This window comes from Colobus angolensis, unplaced genomic scaffold, assembly GCF_000951035.1.
Source record: "Colobus angolensis palliatus isolate OR3802 unplaced genomic scaffold, Cang.pa_1.0 Scaffold4, whole genome shotgun sequence".
Taxonomy (NCBI): Eukaryota; Metazoa; Chordata; class Mammalia; order Primates; family Cercopithecidae; genus Colobus; species Colobus angolensis.
Genome location: NW_012117376.1, coordinates 8,399,660 through 8,406,313, shown reverse-complemented (window position 1 = coordinate 8,406,313; position 6,654 = coordinate 8,399,660). Strand labels below are relative to the sequence as shown.

Here is a 6,654-nt window from a genome sequence, read left to right as displayed (position 1 = left end):
TGTTCTCTTGGCCTGACCTGACTGTAACATGCGTGGTCTGCTCACCAGCTATTTAACAGGGATATTGTCCTCTCCTTTGACTCTGAATGATGCTACCTTTGCTGCCAGACAGAAACAAAAGGGTCTCTCAGCTGCAACGGTGGTGCTGCGGTGCTGCTTGCCTCTCACCGTAAGCTGAGTGTGTGTCTGCTTGCCCCCTGGTCCCTGGGCCCAAAGGCTGCCCTTGAATCTCTTGCCCAGATGCACCCTGGAGGGCAGAAGGGAGGGTCTATCAGACTTTAAACCTCTCAGTGTCACCCCGGGACAGTAGGGGAAGTAGGGCCTTGCCTGGAGATGTAGGGGACCCCCAGGGGCTGAGAGGCGGGGGTCTATGGTGGCAGGAAGCTTGGGGTGCTAGAGGGTTGTGGTTGGGCTGCTGGGGCCCGGTTGGCTGCGGAGCCCTCAGGAGGAGGCAGGAAGTCAGGGTGGGACGTGGGCGCGGGGAGACAGGTGGTGGCTACGACGGTGAAGGGAGCTGAGACTGTCCAGGCAGCCAACTTAGGCCAGGAGGACCATGTGAATGGGACCAGTGGGCTCCCGGGCTGGGCAGGTAAGGAGCGCTGGTACTGGGAGCGCAGGTACTAGGGTGAGAGGCCTGATAGCAGACGGCTGCGGTTATGTGGGCCCAGGCTCCCTAGGGACACAGCAGCCCTTTGTGGCTGGGGAGAGAAGATCCTCGCTCAAGGTCAGGTGGGAGGCAGGCAGTGTCGCTGGGTTGCCTCTTTCCTGCGAAGCTGGTGGCGCTTGCCTCTGTCGTGCTGTCCACCAGCAGCCCCACCTCACTGGGACCATGTTTCCTGGAGACCAGGCACATGGACAGTCACGTGTTAAAAAGGCTTCCAGAAACCACCAAATCCAGTCCCTCATGCCATGAGGATGAGGCTCCTGAGGCCCAGAGATAACAAGGCACTCACTGCCCATGGTTTCTCAGCAAGGCAGTGGCAGGGCTGGGCCTCGGGAGAGAGTGATGGCTGAGGCTGTGACCACCCCGCCTGGAGCAGGGTGATGGACAGGTTGGACTCAGAGGACCCAGGAATCCTTCTGGTTTCTGGGACAGACCCCAGTGACAAGAATCTCCTGAGAGAGAGAGAGAGAGAGAGAGAGAGAGAGAGATCACCCAGGGCATCCAGATGGACATGCGAGGAGTGATTTTATCCTCAGCGATCGAGGGAAGAGTCTCCTGATGGGTGTGGACTAATATGTGTGGGGGTGTCCATCATCCGGGATGGAGCTCCAGGGTGGATGGACATATCTGATCTGAGTCTGGGAGGTTGGAAGTGAAAGAGAATGATGGGAGAAAGGAAGAGGAAGTACTATTTTTATCCCAGACAGGGGTGCAGTTGGCCCTGGGTGAGGAAGCGCTGAACTCCCATCTGGAAAGTCACCATTCCTGCCCCTGCCAAGCGTCACAGCAGGATGTCCTCCCCTCGCCCCTGGCTCCCTCCGGCTTCAGCCCTGCCTGTGTAGGGCCAGTTGGTTTTGCTGATTCCTGCTTCAAACCCCAGGGAGGTGCAGAGAGATTGGGGAGGCATAGTTGCTACCTGCTCACTTCCTCACTTTTTAACTCTGAGCCTTAATTTTTTTGGGGAGTCCCCACTCAGCCAGATTTCCAGGTTTCCCCTGCTTCGTTGGAGTTTTTCTTGACACACACTTTCCGCCTCGTCAGCAGGTCCCAGCCTTTCTCCTGTGTACAGCTCTGAGTCCTGTAGTCTCTTGTGGGGGCTGGGGAACATGGTGGCTCTCCCCATGCTTCAGGGAGGGTCATTCACCCTGGACAGGCATGAGCAGTCCCTTCCACCCAGCCCTATGACAGATGAATCAAACAGGGTCCCTTGCTCTTGGGCCCCAGGAACAGAGGCTCTTCTCAAAGAGAGAAGGGCCAAGTGGACAGGGGCCGACAACAGGCTGAGGGTTGGTTCAGAGGAGGGGAGAAGGCATTTCTCAAGATCTGGAAAGCTTCCTGCCAGAGTCAAGATAGTTCTGAGAAGGAGAAAGACCCATTTTTGAGAGTGCCTAGGATGTGAAGCCAAGGTCACTATCCCTGGATTCTGTTCCTTGGGTACCACGAGGCCAGAGACCTCAGAGCAAGACCAAAGGCAAGAGAGCCCACAGATGTAGTGTGGGGCAGAGAACATGCATTTCAGAGACAGGCCGACCCAGTCACAATTCCGCTCTACCATGTCCTTCAGCAAGTGGCTTCATCTCTCTCTGAACTTCAGTTTACTTACCTGTAAAGAGGCAATAATCAACCTGGGCGCAGTGGCTCACACCTGTAATCTCAGCACTTTGGGAGGCTGAGGCGGGCAGATCACTTGAGGCCAGGAGCTTGAGACCAGGCTGGCCAACATGGTGAAACCCTGACTTCACTAAAAATGCAAAATTAGCCGGGCGTGGTGGCAGGTGCCTGTAATCCCAGCTACTCAGGGGGCTGAGGCAGAATCGCTTGAACCCGGGAAGTGCAGGTTGTAGTGAGCAGAGATCAAGTAATTGCACTCCAGCCTAGGCAACAGATTGAAACTCCATCTCAAACAAAAATGCCTCCCGGGTTCAAGCGATTCTCCTGCCTCAGCCTCCCAAGTGCTAGGATTACAGGTGCACCACCACGCCCAGCTAATTTTTGCATTTTTAGTAGAGATGGGGTTTCACCATATTGGCCAGGATGGTTTCAATCTCCTGACCTTGTGATCCACCCACCTCAGCCTCCCAAAGTGCTGGGATTACAGGCGTGAGCCACTGCACCTGGCCGGAACGTAGTAGGTATTTAAGGGAAGTGAGGCACTCCCTCCCCCTGCAAATGATGCACCAAAAGGTGGGCTGTCCACACCCAAATTACGCCCACTCAGCAGCTTGGCAGGCCAGTGAACCACCCATTCCCTCACATTTGTGGTGTGGCTTTGCAAATCAGCCTGTTTCCTATGTATAGTGTGAGGGGTGTGAGAACTCAAGCAGGCTGGACTCTGAGCAGGGCCATGGGATCTACTTTAGAAGAGGGTCTCTCACACAGCCACACACAGACACACACACAGACGAGCCAAAACACCATACATATCATAGGAAAATGTATGTGTACAGATGTGTTCAGAGGCAGGGCAGGGACTACACATAAAACACAGACTATATCCTATAACTCCAGACACACACCCGAGCTGATGGCTTCAAGGCCAAGCTCAATTCAGTGAAAGTAATTATCAGTGGGGTGGGTTGGGATGGGGGGTGAGGAGCAGGTGGGACCAAGGTACCATCCAGTAATGTGGCCTCTTAACAATCAACCTCAGTGTTGATTTTAAAGTGTCTGGAGCTAGGGGTTCGAGGCTGCAGTGAGCTATGATCGCTCCACTGCACTCTGGCGTGGGTGACACAGCTAGATTCTATCTCTAAAAAAGAAATACGGCAGGGCGCAGTGGCTTATGCCTGTAATCCCAGCACTTTTGGAGGCCAAGGTGGGTGGATCACCTGAGGTCAGGAGTTCGAAACCAGCCTGGCCATCATGATAAATCCCTGTCTCTGCTAAAAATACAAAAAATTAGCCAGGCATGGTGGCACATGCCTATAATTCCAGCTACTCAGGAGGCTGACAGGAGAATCGCTTGAACCCGGGAGGCGGAGGTTGCAGTGAGCTGATTGCACCATTGCACTCCGGCCTGGGCGACAAGATTAAGTCTCCGTGTCAAAATACATACATACATACATAACGTATCTGGAACTCCTTTCCAACTGTTGTACTAAAGGACACTAGTTGCATTAGGTACCTGGAAAGGAGAGGGCTCTGAGGCCAACTCAACATGGCTTCAGCTACAAGCTCTGGCCCATCATAATCACGATCACATCACAACAAATGTTAGCCTGTTAAAGCTCTAAAAGTCTCCCCGAGAAGAAGCCTGATTCACTTTGTCTAAACCAGTGTTGCCCGAACTTCCTGGGTCATAAACCTTTTTGTCCTGTGTCACCTATTCTATGTTGACGCCTTTTGATACAAGGCGAGGAGTGGGAGGGCAGGGTGGGCTGTGCAGAGACACTCACATGATTGTGTCTCATGGTAGAGTTTATGTCTTGGCAGTAGTTTTGTTGTTTTTGTTTTCTCTCTCTCTCTTTTTTTTTTTTGAGACAAGGTCTTACTCTGTTGCCCAGGCTGGAGTGCAGTGGCACAATCTTGGTTCACTGCAACCTCCGCCTCCCAGGTTTCAGCGATTCTCCTGCCTCAGCTTCCCTAGTAGCTGGGATTACAGGCGTGTGCCACCACGCCTGGCTAGGTTTATTTTTGTTGTTGTTTGTTTGTTTGTTTTTTGAGACGGAGTTTCGCTCTTGTTGCCCAGGCTGGAGTGCAGTGGCGCGATCTTGGCTCCCTGCAACTTTGCCTCCCAGGTTCAAGTGATTTTCCTGCCTCAGCCTCCTGAGTAGCTGGGATTACAGGCATGGGCCACCATGCCCGGCTAATTTTGTGTTTTTAGTAAAGATGGAGTTTCTCCATGTTGGTCAGGCTGGTCTCAAACTCCTGACCTCAGGTGATCCGCCTGCCTCAGCCTCCCAAAGTGCTGGGATTACAGGCACGAGCCACCTCGCCCAGCTGTTTTGTTTTCTTATTACAAAAGTAGCACATTGCTGTTTTAAAAACACTCAAACAGGCCAGGCACAGTGGCTCACACCTGTAATCCTAGCACTTTGGGGGGCCGTGATGGGAGGATCACGCGGGCCCGGGAGTTTGAGACCCACCCGGGCAACATAGTGAGACCCCATCTCTATTTAATTATTGAAAAAAATAAATAAGATTTAAAACTCAAACAGTACAGAGGCATATAAAGAAATACAAGAGCCGGGCGCGGTGGCTCAAGCCTGTAATCCCAGCACTTTGGGAGGCCGAGACGGGCGGATCACGAGGTCAGGAGATCGAGACCATCCTGGCTAACACGGTGAAACCCCGTCTCTACTAAAAACTACAAAAAACTAGCCGGGCGACGTGGCGGCGCCTGTAGTCCCAGCTACCCGGGAGGCTGAGGCAGGAGAATGGCGTGAACCCGGGAGGCGGAGCTTGCAGTAAGCCAAGATCGTGCCACCTGCACTCCAGCCTGGGGGACAGAGCGAGACTCCGTCTCAAAAAAAAAAAAAAAAAAAAAAAGAAATACAAGAAACGCAGCCTCCTCCAATCCCACTTCTGGGATATGCCCATCGTGAACAATTTGGTGTGTATCCTTCCAGATTTTCCTATGTATGACTGCTGAAAAACATGGAGGTTGAGTCTAGTCACTGCAGGCTGGCAGACCAGGACTCACTTCACAACTCCACTGTTCATTTGTTTGTTATGAGGCCTCAGACAAATCATTTTACCTGGTTTGGGCCTCAGTCTTTGCATCTGTAAAATGGGGATAATAATAGCACTTCATAGGATTATTATGAGAATTACATGAAATAATGCAAATAAAGGTTTAGCACAGAGCTTATTTAAAAGAATCCCCTATATACATATGTCAATGCAAATAGGCATATACTCTGCATTCTGTTCTGCAACTTGCTTGCCGTGGGGTATGCGGGATGTCTTTCCATGTCAATATGTAGAGCTCTGCCTCATCCTTTTAACTGTTTCACTAAACGTTAGCTTGGTAAATGGTTAAGGGCGGTGATTTTGAAATGTTACTTCCTGGCAAGTGTTGCTGTCGCGTGCGGCCATGTTGTTGGTAGTCTCAGATATTATTGATCAGTAAGCTAACTACAAGCCTTACAGCCTCCTGTGAAAATGAAGTGACCCACCAGAGGGACACCCACCTCTGTCACAGAGGGCAGGGCCAAATGCATGGGACGCTCTCTGCTCACCTCTGCGTCCTCAGCACTAGGTCAGAATCTGGCATGTAGGAGGTATCCATTAAATTTTTTTTTTTAGAGACAATGTCTCACTCTGTTGCCCAGGTTGGGGCACTGTAATTTCACGCAGCTGGGCTTGAGTGGTTCTCCCACCTCAGCTTCCTGAGTAGCCTAGGACTACAGATGTGTATCACCAGGCCCAGGTAATTATAAAATAATTCTTGGCCAGGCACACCTGTAATCCCAATACTTTGGGAGGCTGAGGCAGGAAGATCTCTTGAGACTAGGCATTCAAGACTAGCCTGGGCAACATAGCAACACCCCGTCTCTATTAAAACATAATAATAACAATACATTTCATTTATTTATTTATTTATAGATGGAGTCTTGCTCTGTCGCCCAGGCTGGAGCGCAGTGGTGCAATGTCAGCTCACTGCAACCTCTGCCTCCGGGTTCAAGCAATTCTCCTGCCTCAGCTTCCCAAGTAGCTGGGACTACAGGCACATGCCACCACGCCCGGCTAATTTTTGTATTTTTAGTAGAAACGGGGTTTCACCATATTGTCCAGGCTGGTCTCGAACTCCTGGCCTCAAGTGATCCACCCCTGCTTGACTGCCCAAAGTGCTGGGATTACAGGTGTGAGCCACCGTGCCTGGCATAATACCCTTTATGTGTAAAATGTAAAATAAATTTTTGGCTGGGCCAAAATGTAAAATAAAATTTTGAGAGGCGGGCCGGGCGCGGTGGCTCAAGCCTGTAATCCCAGCACTTTGGGAGGCCGAGACGGGCGGATCTCGAGGTCAGGAGATCGAGACCATCCTG

General features: G+C 51.6%; 1 protein-coding gene across 2 annotated transcripts in view; it reads left to right on the top strand.

Moving 5' to 3' along the window:
- The first annotated feature begins 462 nt into the window (after nucleotides 1-462).
- The window catches only part of LCK (LCK proto-oncogene, Src family tyrosine kinase), a 47,720-nt gene continuing 41,528 nt past the window's right edge, over nucleotides 463-6,654 (top strand). For both annotated transcript variants that reach the window (XM_011955429.1, XM_011955427.1), the window contains exon 1: nucleotides 463-589. The gene's annotated coding sequence lies outside the window, so the exon portion shown is untranslated. The remainder of the gene's footprint in view (nucleotides 590-6,654) is intronic.